Source organism: Salmo salar, chromosome ssa03 (genome assembly GCF_905237065.1).
Source record: "Salmo salar chromosome ssa03, Ssal_v3.1, whole genome shotgun sequence".
Taxonomy (NCBI): domain Eukaryota; kingdom Metazoa; phylum Chordata; class Actinopteri; order Salmoniformes; family Salmonidae; genus Salmo; species Salmo salar.
The window spans coordinates 61,392,328-61,408,319 of record NC_059444.1 but is presented as its reverse complement, the minus strand read 5'-3'; positions in this window follow the sequence as shown (position 1 = coordinate 61,408,319).

Here is a 15,992-nt window from a genome sequence, read left to right as displayed (position 1 = left end):
GTATAAATATTAAATGTCCATTAAGGGGGATTACACTTGGTGCCACTTTGAAAAGGGATAATAAAAGGACGAGGGGGAAGGGGGGAGGAAAATAACCCTGAACAGTCCAGGTGCATGGCTGCCTGTGTGTTTGTAATTCTCTTCTAACAAATGTTAGAATTCTCAGCAGAGGGGAAAAGTCCTTGACATTAATCTCATTTATTCTGTGTGTGTGTGTGTGTGTTTGCAGACCTGCGTGTGTTTTCAAGAGGGCGAGAAGAGGAGGACTAAAGATAGGGAGGCTTTAACTTGACAGAGCATGCCAGTGCATCCCCCTTCTCAAATTACGGAGCGATTATAAGCATCCACGGTGGTGCACTTGGAGTGAGAGTGTGAATAAATTCCTGGTTTAAAGATTATTTGTGCTCAGCATGGAATAATTCCCCCTCCAAAGAGAAATCAATAGCGCTGTGCTGTATGAATACATTTGTGTCACTGCCTGCCGAGGGGACAAGGAGAGGAAACCTTGCTCAGGAAATGGGTTTAGACAACACACATCAAAATGACTAAAACCCACAAATTCCAAACGATCAGTGCTAATCCAGGGAGGAAAGCCTGGGCAAGTAAGAAGGCATTGGGAGCAAAACCAGTTCAATATGGAATTTAAAATCATAGGCCCAACTGTCTTCAGTCCATTTAGTGACAGGCATAACAAGACATAACGTAATCCAAATTGAATGTTAACAGCTCTATTTCACGTCCACATCTCTCCCAGTGTGATTTCAATCTGTTAGAACTCAGTAAGAGAAAATTCAAATTGGCAGTTCAGGAATCAGTAACTTTTGAAGCTCCTGCATTTGATTTGTCTAAATATGCAAATATATTCAACAAGCATTTTTTCTGGTAAGCATATTCCATCTAATGTTTGGCAAACATCCCCTTTATTTCTCACCCCCCTCCCATATGCCCCTCCCATAGGTGTTTTTCACCCTCATTTGAGTAATGGCTAATCTTTTTCAATTGGGCACAGATATTTTCTGCTTAATTATTATGCCAACTATGCCAAAACTAAAACAAAAATGCCCACACACACACAAACACTCTCTTTGTCTCTCCCTCTCCCTCTCTCTCTCTTTCTCTCTCTCTCTCAAATATACTGTACACTCTGGCTCTGCTGGGAGTATCTTTGTTTTTCCATAGTCCATGTAAAAGGACTCAACATCTCTCTCTCTGGCTCTCCGCTCCTCTTCCTTGTTGCAAGACCAATACACGACATTACACACTTAGTAATTAGTGGCTTGCGTAGGCCATTCACTGAATTACCTTTAAACATTGACACACGATCTGCATGTAAGTGAAATGGTTCTATTGAATAGTTGTCGTGTATTTCCACATCTTCAGACTTTGCTCTCTCGTCCTCACATTGGCTAAATGATGAACGCCAGCTCTCTGTCTGGGACTGATCCTCTGACAGCGAGACAGACAGGAGATCAATACACACCACTGCCCATCCCATCTCTGTTCTGTGCATTGGCTTTTCCTTCTCTTCTCTTCTCTTAAACCCCCCAACCCAACCCAACCCAACCCATGCCCTGCCACTCCGTCCCCTCTACAAACACATGCCGTCCCCTCCCCTCCTCCCAACCCCTCCACCTCTACTTCGCTCAGTCCTCCATCCTGCTTTATAAAAAATATGATCCCATTGACCCAAAAGCCGATGGGAAGCGTTGCTCTATAAACAGACTGATGCTCAATAGGAGGCGCTGAGCACCCCAGGAAGGAAACGACCGCTGTAGTGGATAGGTGTGTTTCTGATGGAGGTAGTGGATGGGGGTGGGAGAAGTGTGGGTGGGGGGACATCTAACATCTGAGTAGTTTGGCATCATTTATCAGTTTTATTGCTTTACTGTCTTGTTGCTATCTGCCACCATCCCTGGCCAACCCCCACTGCCCTTCCTGCATCCGTGACCCTGTTCCTACGCCACGTTCCCTTCGATCACTCCAGGTTCCTCCTGTGCAATTAAGCGGCGGCAGAGGGCGGGTAGATGAAAGGTGTGACATTTTGCTTTTGACTGCAGATGAATTCGGAGCAACGGAACGGACGGATGTGTCCAGGCGTAAATATGGATTTATTTTCCCTGCGTTCCCACACTACTCCACTTTCCTCACTCCCGCTCTCTGAAGTGATGGGATCTGGCTTTAAGAAAGGGCGACATGTGCCTCAGACTCATCCTAAATCATGAGTTGACAGTTTAAAAGGGCACGATGCAATGGATGTTTTTTTTTTCTGTCTCCATGGTTATATATTCCCACTCAATAAGCTGGGCGATGTGTTTTGCACCTGTTTGTTTATTTGGTGGAGAGCGTATGTATTACTTTTTCTCAAAAGGGTGTGTTTGTTGTTGTTGAGTGTCTCTCTCCTCCTTGAATCACTCCTAGTTACGGTTCCTTCTGTCTTTATAGTGTCAGTCATAGAGTGCGTGTGATAGCTGTACTGATGGACGGATGCCATTGGCTGAGATGGAGCAGGGCAGCATGAAGGCTATGGGCCCTAAAAAGAGTCCACCCAACCCAAGTCCAATTGTGTCACCCAAACGCTAACAAGCACTTTAATCATCTAATAATTAATGTTTGCTCACAGTCGGTCTCAACCCTCTCCTTCGGTCCCCTTAATCTTAAGGATCCGCCCTTTTTTAAAAAATTTTGCCTAAAATGACATACCCAAATCTAACTGCCTGTAGCTCAGGACCTGAAGCAAGGATATGCATATTCTTGACACCATTTGAAAGGAAACACTTTGACGTTTGTGGAAAAGGTAAATTAATGTAGGAGAATTTAACACATTTGATCTGGTAAAAGATAATACAAAGATTTTATTTGTTCCATCTTCTTGGAAATGCAAGAGAAAGGCCATAATGTATTAATCCAGCCCAGGCGCAATTTTGATTTTGACCACTAGAAGGCAGCAGTGTTTGTACAAAGTGTTAGACTGATCCAATGAACCATTGCATTTCAAAATTTTGTATCAACATTACCCAAATGTGCCTAATTGCTTTTATTAATACATTTTCAAGTTCATAACTGTGCAGTCTCCTCAAACAATAGCAGGCTATTCTTTCACTGTAATAGCTACTGTAAATTGGACAGTGCAGTTAGATTAACAAGAATTTAAGCTTTCTGCCCATATCTGATATGTCTACGTCCTGGGCATTTGTTTTGTTACTTACAACCTCATGCTAATCACATTAGCCTACGTTAGCTCAACCATCCCGCGGGGGACCCACCAATCCTGTAGAGGGTTACCTAAAATCCAGAAACTCCTAAGTGATTCCATACATTGAAACTAGTTCAGTGGAGTTTCCCCTCTCTCCCTCTCGCTCTTTCTCTGGAGTGCAGAACTGAGACAGCTGCAAAATTTTGTCACGTGACTCGTGACGTTACTGGATGCAGGCCTCACTCAGTCAGTAATTGTAGGACTCACACATCCGCAAACTGTGGACAAATTCATTGTTTTATTGAAAGTGTACAGCTGAATTAGCTATCAGTTTTGAGTCAGGAAATGTATACTTTTCAACCTAAAATATTAGCGCTTATTTTATATCATTATTTTATGTAGCAGATTGCCACAGCAGCGGAGATGGGTAACAACTGCACATGAGTGCCCTCATGGGGGACACCCTGCTACTTAGAAACGTCACGATAATATGCCCTTATATGGAGGTTGGTGTCACATGTTTTTGGGGAGGTAGAACTAGTGAGGATATTGAAAGATGCAGTATGTAACTGTTGGGGCGACCCCCCCCCCCCAAATAAAGAGGGTTCTAGATCTGTCATTCTCATTGAAAGCAAGTCTAAAAAGCGGTAGATCGTGCACTATTTCTACGCTTTCCGTTTCACCTGGAAGACAGTACAGTGGCATTATAGTTCTCTTAAGAAAAACAACCAAGAACATGTCTGACGACGTGAGGAGGAAGAGTAGCCTACTAGAGGGACGTTGACGTTGTCGAACATTGAGCCAGAGTAGCCTATTCTGACCAAAAAAATGTAGGCAAATTGAACTTCAGATGGCAACCACCGTTTTAGAAACCCTTCCCCAGGATCAACACAGTCTGGTGGTTGAATGCACAAGACAAGAGATTTAAGTGCCTTTGAACGGGGTATGATACGGTGTAATGGTAATAACACAATAAGAACACCTCAAACGTCAAGGATCAGGCTACATACACCCAAACGCTTGCTTTCTCTTCTCAAACACACCTTAGTATTTTGGCACTGTGCCAGATCCAGTCGATGGAAATACAGTAGAAACAGCTGTATCTTTTAGTATCCTTCAGTTTTCTGCCCCCATCATTTCAGATTGCACATCTCGTTCATTTTCATCGTCGCTGAAGTGCTTGCTACACACACACACAGCGATGTAAAGTTGGCTGCAGAAGTTTGTACATCGTATTTACTACTTCTAATTGCTGCTAACCATCTTCTGCATCTCGATGTATCTTTTACCGGAAAACTGTGACATTTTGTGTCTTCTTCCCTCTATTTCCTGTATAAAGTGCAGCCAGGGAGCAAACACCAGCCTGCTCTTGCTACCATCAATTTTCGACTTTGCATAACTAACTTTACTTGTCATAGGGCTAACTCCATGAACATTCGCACCAGCTCCTTCTCCCACCAAGTAGAATTGTGACATCAAGCTCCATATAAGGGCATATCGTGAGCAGGGTGTCCCCCAGGAGGGGGCACATAGTTGTCACCCATCTCCACTGCTGTGGCAATCTGCTACATAAAATGAGTATATAAAATTATCATAAATGTTTTAGGTGGGAAAGTGCACGTTTTACTTTTGACACAAATAGCTATTTTGGCCGCTTTCAATAAAATAATGAATTTGTCAAGTTTGCAGATTTGTGAATCATGCATTCAGTAACAACGGAGAAGAGCGAGGCCTGGATCCAACAATGTCAGTATCATATGACCCGTTTCTGTAGCTGTCTCAGTTCTGCAATCCAGGGAGCGAGAAGGGGAGAGGGCAAACGCCACTGAACTAGTTTCAATTCATGGAATCACTTGGGAGTTTCTTGATTTTGGGTAAACTTCTCCTTTAAACTTTGCTTCACACTGAAGTAGAAATGGTCCTCAACTCTCAAGACCTGCTTTTGAATCACCAGAAGGAGAGGTTAATGGCATAATTATTCTAACAAACGTTTCAATGATATTTAAATGTCATACTTTGGAATATGTTCACAGATACATGCCGTATGTGCCTATGCACATTCAAATGGCAAACCTTTAAGGCATGTTGAAATTCTAGGCACATTCATGAATAAATCTGTCAAATCGAATTTAATAGAGCACAGTAACAATCATGGGGCTATGCAAACTGCTATCATTTGATATAAATGTGATTTTCATGTAATTGGGACTGGCGAGTGGCGATCATTCCGTCAATGTGATTTTTGTCTTCTTCAGTCCTCTTCAGTCCTTGGTTACCCGTCAGTAAGGGGAAAATAATCCCACTTTTCTAATACAGTATAATAACTAATTCACTTGCCTAATTATCATTTATCAAGGTAAATGAACATTTGTTTTAAGACACCGCTCTCCATAGTTTCCACAGTATGTCTTTTCTTGTTTATAACTTATAGTAATTGCAAAAGTATCAGTTGCGTGAAATTGTAGACATGATTGAGATGGTAAGAGAAACGTACCAGAGTATATCTGAAGACAGGGACATTGAATCCTTCTCTACCACAACCACTAACACTGTCACGTCCTGACCCTAGTAAGTTGTCATTTTCTATAGTAGAGTAGGTCAGGGCGTGACAGGGGGTGTTTTGTGTTTTTCTATATTTTCTATTTCTATGTTTAAGTTCTAGTTTTTCTATTTCTATGTTGGGATTGTTTGGGTTGATCTCCAATTGGAGGCAGCTGGTCCTCTTTACCTCTGATTGGAGATCATATTTAAGTAGGGTTTTTTTCTTCCTGTTTTTGTGGGTTATTATCTTTTGAGTAGTGTTTGTTCCTCTCTGTGTCACGGTTTGTTTTTTCGTATTCAGTTATTTGTGTATTGCAAAGTTTCACTGATTTAATAAAATGTGGAACTACAACCACGCTGCACTTTGGTCGGCTCCTTTCGACAGCCGTGACAAACACCCTCTATTGTTTATTGATTGCTGATGACCTGGCATCCACAGAGGCTGAAGGTTAAAGTCCCTGCCTTCTCCTTCTCGCCAACGACCCCTTAAACTTGAGAAATCCATCATCAATATTGACACAGCTGCTCAGCTTCAGTGAAGACTGCTCCCCCAAAAAAACATAAACAATGCCAGATGCACCAGGTGCATATTTCTAGAAAGAAAAAAAATCTCTCCACTCAAGAACACTTGAGCAAAGAGGGTTGAGTATGATCCCACTCCAACAGAAACACGCTCATTTGAGGCAGCCTGTGAACATTGTAGTATGGGTGCTAAACGTTTGCAGAGCTGCCTGCCATGATTGCCATCCATGGCGATGGAGATACTTGGAGAGGACACTTGAGTACCTGATTCATTAAGGTGGGTTTTATACAACAAATGGAGACAGCGATAAATGAAAAATAATTCTGTTCTCCCGTGTTTTGACCATAATACAGCTCTCTCTCTATCTCTCCATTGGAGGAGGAGGAGGAGGTAGAACCAAATTAGTGGGTGTAAACATCAGAGCCAAACAGAGACACAGAGGCAGGCAGGTGCACTGAGCTCATCTGTCTCTCTGTGGCTCCCTAGCTCAGCTTGCCAGTTCACAGAATGTCAAGCGTGCTCCAAACATGCTGCGTTTATAGAGCGCAATGACACTCAACCTGCTCAGAGACACAGAGAGGCCCTTGAGTGCTTCTTTCATGTGTGTTTATGCAAGGAGCGAATTAATTCCATTGTTTATTTCCTCTTTCAAGCATTTGTAGGTTAGATACTGGCTCTATCCCTGGTGAAGCGTCTCAATATGTAGCTAGTGACTCAATAAAGTCTGGGGTTTGTCTGAGTCATTTGTCTGTCTGAGTGACATTGTGATGTGGCCACACTGGCATACCGTACTAAAATCAAATGTCATTTTATTCATTCGTCACATGCTTCGTAAACAACAGGAGCAGACTAACAGTGAAACTCTTCCTTGTAGGCCCTTGCCAACAATGCAGAGAGAAAGAAAATAGAGAAATAATAGAAAAGTAAAACACGTAATAATCAAAGTAATAATAAATACACAATGAGTAACGATAACTTGGCTATGTACATAGGGTACCAGTACCGAGTCGATGTGCAGGAGTACAAGATAATTGAGGTAGATAAAGGAATAAAGTGACAGATAATAACAGTAGCAGCAGTGTATGTGATGAGTCAAAAAAAGTTAGTGCAAAAAGGGATGATGCAGATAATCCGGGTAGCTACAGTATTTGGTTAACTATTCAACTACTAACTATTTAGCAGTTTTATGGCTTAGGGGTAGAAGCTGTTCAGATGCCTGTTAGTTCCAGACTTGGTCCACTGGTACCGCTTGCCGTGCGGTAGCAGAGAGAACAGTCTATGACTTGGGTGGCTGAAGTCTGACAATTTGTAGGGCCTTCCTCTGACACTGCCTGGCATAGAGATCATGGATGGCAGGGAGCTCGGCCCTAGTGATGTACAATATTAGGCTGTACGTACTACCCTCTGTCGCGCCTTGCCAAGCAGTTGCCATACCAAGTGGTGATGCAGCCAGTCAAGATGCTCTCAGTGGTGCATCTGAGGACTTTCTGAGGATCTGAGGACCCAAATCTTTTCAACCTCTTGAGGGGGAAGAGGCGTTGTTGTGCCCTCTTCACGGCTGCATTAGTGTGTGTGGACCATGGTAGATCCTTAGTGATGTGGACACAGAGGAACCTGAAGCTCTAGCATGTATATGAATGTTAGATTACATGAACACTCAATGTTGGACAACATCGGTTTCCCTTCTTTATTGGCTTGCTCGACCAGTCGCGGGGGGACAAAGCATCCATCAGACAACGACAGGACCAATCAGGAGCATTGATCCACTAAGGCTCCCAATCAGCAATAATCAGCCCGCTCTTTAGCCCAGAGGATACCAGACTATTGATCCTAACATATTCTCTTAACTCCACAAGCATTCTTTTTTCATTAGTACTGTGACCTAACAGCACACAGAGACAGTGAAAGAATTGCTCTGGAGAGGGAGAGAGAAAGACAGAGTAACTGAGTGAGAGAGAGACAGAGAGAGACAAAGAAAGAGAGAGAGTGCAAGAGAAAGAGAGAGAGAGAGAAGCAGTGAATAAGTAGCCAGCAATTAAGAGACAGATGACAGTTGTCTTTCAAGGGAATTCTCTAAAAAAGGGAAGGCGTTGGGAAGTTAAAGGCCAATTAACCTCTTTCTGATAACTGAGCTTCAAGAGAAGAAGAGAAAGGGTGTGAAAAAATGACAGTTTGTTAAGGAGATCCTTCATAATTTCCATGCAGCAAACAGAAAAATGTTAGGATATGTGGATCGCGGATGCTTGTTCTTTCCAGAGAGAAAGAGAGATGGAGGGAGATTGTGAGGATGAGATATGGATGGTGGGAGACACAGAGACCACTAAGGCTTTGTCGTTAGTGATGGGTCAGCTGAGGATAATAGTAGATCTGTCTGGATCTATCTACACACAAAAGCAGTTTGATGACCCAGCCAAAGTCACATTCAGTCTGGCTTTGAGAAAATAGCTGTGACTGTACTGGAAGGCCAAGAGAGGGATGATTGTTTCATTCTGTTGAAGCGGTCATCACCACTGAGCTAAAAACATCCCAAGCAGCCCAATGTTATATCACCCAAACCATAAGGATACAGTTACTGTTGTGTCTAAATGAGATGATTGATTGATCCAGCCATATTAAGTAGCATCAAAGGAATCTCTTGACATTCTGGAGAGAAACAAGAACATTTAGCAATATAAAATTGATTGAAATGGGAACATGGAAAGTGGGAAGTTGGAGGAAGTTGGAAAGTTATATTTGAGTGTCATTGAGTGTCATTGAGTGTTCATTCCAATCTCCTTTGCATTAGCGTAGCCTCTCCTGTAGCCTGTCAACCATGTGTCTGCCTATCCCTGTTCTCTCCTCTCTGCACAGGCCACACAAACGCTTCACACCGCGTGGCCGCTGCCACTCTAACCTGGTGGTCCCAGCGCGCACGACCCACATGGAGTTCCAGGTCTCCGGCAGCCTCTGGAACTGCCGGTCTGCGGCCAACAAGGCAGAGTTCATCTCAGCCTATGCTACCCTCCAGTCCCTCGACTTCTTGGCGCTGACGGAAACATGGATTACCACAGAAAACACTGCTCCTACTGCTCTCTCCTCGTCTGACCACGTGTTCTCGCATACCCCGAGAGCATCTGGTCAGCGGGGTGGTGGCACTGGAATCCTCATCTCTCCCAAGTGGACATTCTCTCTTTCTCCCCTGACCCATCTGTCTATCTCCTCATTTGAATTCCATGCTGTCACAGTCACTAGCCCATTCAAGCTTAACATTCTTATCATTTATCGCCCTCCAGGTTCCCTTGGAGAGTTCATCAATGAGCTTGACGCCTTGATAAGTTCCTTTCCTGAGGATGGCTCACCCCTCACAGTTCTGGGTGACTTTAACCTCCCTACGTCTACCTTTGACTCATTTCTCTCTGCCTCCTTCTTTCCACTCCTCTCCTCTTTTGAACTCACCCTCTCACCGTTCCCCCCTACTCACAAGGCAGGCAATACGCTTGACCTCATCTTTACTAGATGCTGTTCTTCTACTAATCTCACTGCAACTCCCCTCCAAATCTCCGACCACTACCTTGTATCCTTTTCCCTCTTGCTCTCCTCCAACACTACTCACTCTGCCCCTACTCAGATGGTATTGCGCCGTCGCAACCTTCACTCTCTCTCTCTCTCTCCTGCTACTCTCTCCTCTTCCATCCTATCATCTCTTCCCTCTGCTCAATCCTTCTCCAACCAATCTCCTGATTCTGCCTCCTCAACCCTCCTCTCCTCCCTTTCTGCATCCTTTGACTCTCTCTGTCCCCTATCCTCCCGGCCGGCTCGGTCCTCCCCTCCTGCTCCGTGGCTTGACGACTCATTGCGAGCTCACAGAACAGGGCTCCGGGCAGCCGAGCGGAAATGGAGGAAAACTAGCCTCCCTGCGGACCTGGCATCTTTTCACTCCCTCCTCTCTACATTTTCTTCCTCTGTTTCTGCTGCTAAAGCCACTTTCTACCACTCTAAATTCCAAGCATCTGCCTCTAACCCTAGGAAGCTCTTTGCCACCTTCTCCTCCCTCTCGAATCCTCCTCCCCCTCACCCCTCCTCCCTCTCTTTGGATGACTTCATCAACCATTTTGAAAAGAAGGTTGACGACATTCGATCCTCGTTTGTTAAGTCAAACGACACCGCTGGTCCTGCTCACGTTGCCCTACCCTATGCTTTGATCTCTTTCTCCCCTCTCTCTCCAGATGAAATCTTGTGACTTGTGATGGCCAGCCGCCCAACAACCTGCCCGCTTGACCCTATCCCCTCCTCTCTTCTCCAGACCATTACCGGAGACCTTCTCACCTCGCTCATCAACTCATCCTTGACCGCTGGCTACGTCCCTTCCGTCTTCAAGAGAGCGAGAGTTGCACCCCTTCTCAAAAAACCTACACTCGATCCCTCCGATGTCAACAACTACAGACCAGTATCACTTCTTTCTTTTCTCTCCAAAACTCTTGAGCGTGTCGTCCTTGGCCAGCTCTCTTGCTATCTCTCTCAGAATGACCTTCTTGATCCAAATCAGTCATGTTTCAAGACTGGCCATCAACTGAGACCGCTCTTCTCTGTGTCACGGAGGCTCTCCGCACTGCTAAAGCTAACTCTCTCTCCTCTGCTCTCATCCTTCTAGACCTATCTGCTGCCTTTGATACTGTGAACCATCAGATCCTCCTCTCCACCCTCTCCGAATTGGGCATCTCCGGCGCGGCTCACTCTTGGATTGCGTCCTACCTGACAGGTCGCTCCTACCAGGTGGCGTGGCGAGAATCCGTCTCCGCACCACGTGCTCTCACCACTGGTGTCCCCCAGGGCTCAGTTCTAGGCCCTCTCCTATTCTCGCTATACACCAAGTCACTTGGCTCTGTCATATCCTCACATGGTCTCTCCTATCATTGCTACGCAGACGACACACAATTAATCTTCTCCTTTCCCCCTTCTGATAACCAGGTGGCGAATTGCATCTCTGCATGTCTGGCAGACATATCAGTGTGGATGACGGACCACCACCTCAAGCTGAACCTCGGCAAGACGGAGCTGCTCTTCCTCCCGGGTAAGGACTGCCCGTTCCATGATCTCGCCATCACGGTTGACAAATCCATTGTGTCCTCCTCCCAGAGTGCTAAGAGCCTTGGTGTGACCCTGGACAACACCCTGTCGTTCTCAGCTAACATCAAGGCGGTGTCCCGATCCTGTAGGTTCATGCTCTACAACATTCGCAGAGTACAACCCTGCCTTACACAGGAAGCGGCGCAGGTCCTAATCCAGGCACTTGTCATCTCCCGTCTGGATTACTGCAACTCGCTGCTGGCGGGGCTCCCTGCCTGTGCCATTAAACCCTTACAACTCATCCAGAACGCCGCAGCCCGTCTGGTGTTCAACCTTCTCAAGTTCTCGCACGTCACCCCGCTCCTCTGCACACTCCACTGGCTTCCAGTTGAAGCTCGCATCTGCTACAAGACCATGGTGCTTGCCTACGGAGCTGTGAGGGGAACGGCACCTCCGTACCTTCAGGCTCTGATCAGTCCCTACACCCAAAGAAGGGCACTGCGTTCATCCACCTCTGGCCTGATCGCCTCCCTACCTCTGCGGAAGCACAGTTCCCACTCAGCCCAGTCAAAACTGTTCGCTGCTCTGGCACCCCAATGGTGGAACAAGCTCCCTCACAACGCCAGGACAGCGGAGTCAATCACCACCTTCCGGAGACACCTGAAACCCCACCTCTTTAAGGAATACCTGGGATAGGATATAGTAATCCTTCTAACCCCCCCCCCAAAAAAAGATATAGATGTACAATTGTAAAGTGGTTGTTCCACTGGATATCATAGGGTGAATGCACCAATTTGTAAGTCGCTCTGGATAAGAGCGTCTGCTAAATGACGTAAATGTAAAAAAAAATGTAAAAAGGATACCTATAATGCCTTTGATTGGGCAAGTGAGGGTACTTTAGATTTGTCTTTTCTGAATAAGAAAAACCGAGTCACTGCCTGTAGCTGGAAAAGAAACACTACATTTGATTTACTTATTTCCCCGATTAGCTTAAATCTCTGCCGAACTTCCCCAAAGGCCCTCTGCTTTAACTGAATGACTTTGGCTTTGCAATTGTTTCGGTCACGTTGGGGGGGAAAAAATCAGTAAGTGGGCTGTCTTGGGCTGTCTTGCCAGTGAGAGGAACCTGGGGAATAATCAGATTGATCTGGAGACAGAGGAACTTACAGCCTGTTTCTGTGTTGGCACAGAAACAAGAGCAACAACAGTGGGTCCCTGATTAAGGCCTCACAGCAACACCCCAGAAGAGAGAGAGAGAGAGAGAGAGACAGAGAGAGACAGAGAGAGACAGAGGGAGGGAGGGAAAGAGAGGGAGAGAAAGAGAGGGAGAGAGAGAGAGAGAGAGAGAGAGAGAGAGAGAGCGAGAGAGAGAGAGAGAGAGAGAGGGAAAAATCGACAGAGACAGACAGAGACAGAGACAGAGACATAGAGACAGAGAGACAGAGACATAGAGACAGAGACATCGAGACAGAGAGACAGAGACATAGAGACAGAGACATCGAGACATAGAGACAGAGAGACAGAGACAGAGACATAGAGACATCGAGACAGAGACATAGAGACAGAGACATCGAGACATAGAGAGACAGAGACAGAGACATAGAGACAGAGAGACATAGAGACATAGAGACAGAGACATAGAGACAGAGACATCGAGACAGAGAGACAGAGACATAGAGACAGAGACATCGAGACATAGACAGAGACATAGAGACAGAGAGACATAGAGACATAGAGACATAGAGACAGAGACATAGAGACAGAGACATAGAGACAGAGAGATTATGTGTTACTTGGCACCTAGATTCTGACAGCTTGACATTGTCGGAGCCCTTCGGTATTGACTGTGTTATTGTCTCCCTACAAAATAGTCATATTAGTCAAAACAAAATATGACTTTGCCATTAATAGTTCAGTAATGGGCATTGCACATTAGGCAGTAATGAACCAATGCCAAAGCAAAAAAAAGATGAGAATGCACTTCAATCATCATCATTGCCAGCACCATGACCAGTATAGAGAAAGCCCATGCTCTTAAACCAGCTGAGGGATGGGGCTGAAGAAATGTAACCACTCTCAAATTCAAAGACAGAGCTCTGGATGCAAGGACTGACCATCATTGGTATTAAAATTACAGTTTGAACCATGTTTTGAGGCTATACAGTATTTGTTTACATTTACATTGTTTAAAAACAGTGGAATAAAACAAGCTTATATTTTGGGTTCTGATGGCGTACAACAGTTGAACTAAGCTCATAAGGCATTTTTCTGATATTTTTTTCAAGAATCAGTGGGTATAATGTATGCCATTAATTTAAAAGTCAAAAAATGGAAATCGCAGAATGCCCCTTTAAGTCTTCTAGTGAGTCTGTATGTGAAATAGGGTGAGATAGGGAGTCAGAGCTGCATTGCCCATTCCATTCACTCTCCTTCAAATAATGGGCTGCCAGGTGAGAGTTGTGGGGCCTCTCCTCTGCTCTGCCGTGGCTGACTGGAGAAGGATGCACTCTCTGTGAATTGTCTTCAGGTGTCACCTCCAGACGGGCTACCTGGCTGCAACCCCATCTCCTCTATTCAGGCCTAATAGGCAATCCATCCATCCCCACTATCTCCAGCTCTTGTGATGGGCAGCTAATTAATCACAATTGTGTGAGTTTTTATTAAATGATTTGGTCTCTCTTGGTCTTGTAACCCCCTTCTCCCTCAGAACAGTGTTGTCTCCTTTCCTCTATATACCCTAACAAGCAGTGGTTGGAACCACAGTCTTTTCTAATCGTTTCATTCTGAACAGAACCTTTTTTTCGTTCCAACCAGCAAAATAAAGTTCAATCCCCAAAAAGTAACAGCTTATATTGTTCCTTTCTGTTCCTTTTGAAACCTCCGATGAAATGTATTTAAAGTTATTTAAATGAAATGGACAGTGTAGGGCGCGAGATGGGACTGAAATTTTGCTGGTGGGGAGAGAGTGAGAGAGGGTGTAGGAGGAGGCTTGGTTTGAAGCACTGGGCATCTTGTTATGACATACATTATCTGAATCAGGCTCACAGGAGGAGTGGCTTCTATGAAGGGACATTGAATGTCTTTGAACGTCAGAGAGTTGGTATAATGTTGGACCAGCTAACAAGCTTGTGTGTGCAGAGTGGCACCAGAATTAAAATAAAAACACCTGTTTTTGTGGTTAATAAATCCATCTGTACACAGATCCCTCGCAAGCGTACATACTGCACCGTACCCAAATACATCCTATGTAAACATACCCATACAATGTCATGACAGCACTTGCATGTACACTGTATACCTGTATACTGTATGTTGCACATGTCAACATTGTTTTGGTATAACTAAGCATGTGCGTGTGTGTGTGTGTGTGTGTGTGTGTGTGTGTGTGTGTGTGTGTGTGTGTGTGTGTGTGTGTGTGTGTGTGTGTGTGTGTGTGTGCGTGTGCGTGTGTGTGTGTGTGTGCGTGTGCGTGTGTTTGCACATCCACAGAGATAATGATGTTTTGGTCATTGAACCCATGTCAGTCATGTGTTATTGTCTGAAGAAGCCTGAACCAAGAATCAATAACCTGACGTTTGTGATTAAATGGGAGTGACACAAAGGGAGAGAGAGAGAGAAAGAGAGAAGAGAGTGAGAGCGTGCGAGTGAAAGGAAGGGATGGGCAGAAGGAATTACACCTCCAGCTCTGTTAGCTTTAGTATCCACAGTGTAGCAACGTGGTCCCATATCATAGCCCTAGAGTTCATAAAGAATTAATAAACCTTAAATATCAAAGTTACTTTGTCTTCCTCAACACCTCATATTGCAGGAGCACTCCTGAGCCTATCCTTGACAGCCCTTTGATTAATTTCCTTTGGCCTGAAAGACAGGAAATGAATAGAAAGCTTGGATATTGTCAGGCGCTAAATGGAAAAGTGCTTCTTCTCCGCCTCGCTCTGGAGCCCGACGCTGCTGCTCTGGCAGGATCAATGCAGCGAGAGCTGCTTCTCAGTCCCCCTTGGCTGCTGCTCTCCTCTCCTCTCTCACACGACCCTGAGTGGAAACGGCTTCCAGAGTGTGTATAATTCATACAATGCCATGATCTGTCTCCGGGCCGCATGGGCATCATCTGAGGAGTGACGTACTCCCTGCAGTCTGTCACTCCTCAGGTCTCTGTGGTGTCACATATATACACACACACACACACACACACACACACACACACACACACACACACACACACACACACACACACACACACACACACACACATCCACACATCCACACACATCCACATCCACACATCTATGTGTTAATATACTTGTGAGGACTTTTTGGGACCAACAATTGATTCCCATTGAAAATCCTAACCCTAACCCTTACTCTAACCCTAAACCAAACTCTTAAAAAGCCTTTTAACAAGTGAGGATCAGCAAAATTTCCTTACTTCTCTGAACTTCAGTTAGTTTACTATTCTTGTGAGGACTTCTGGTACTCACAAGTATAGTAAAACGTGCACGCACGCACGCACGCACACACACACACACACACACACACACACACACACACACACACACACACACACACACACACACACACACACACACACACACACACACACACACACACACACACACACACATAACTTGTCAGAGGTCCTCTATTATAAGCCGGCCATAGTCTAATGTGTCAGAAGCCATAGTACAGTAT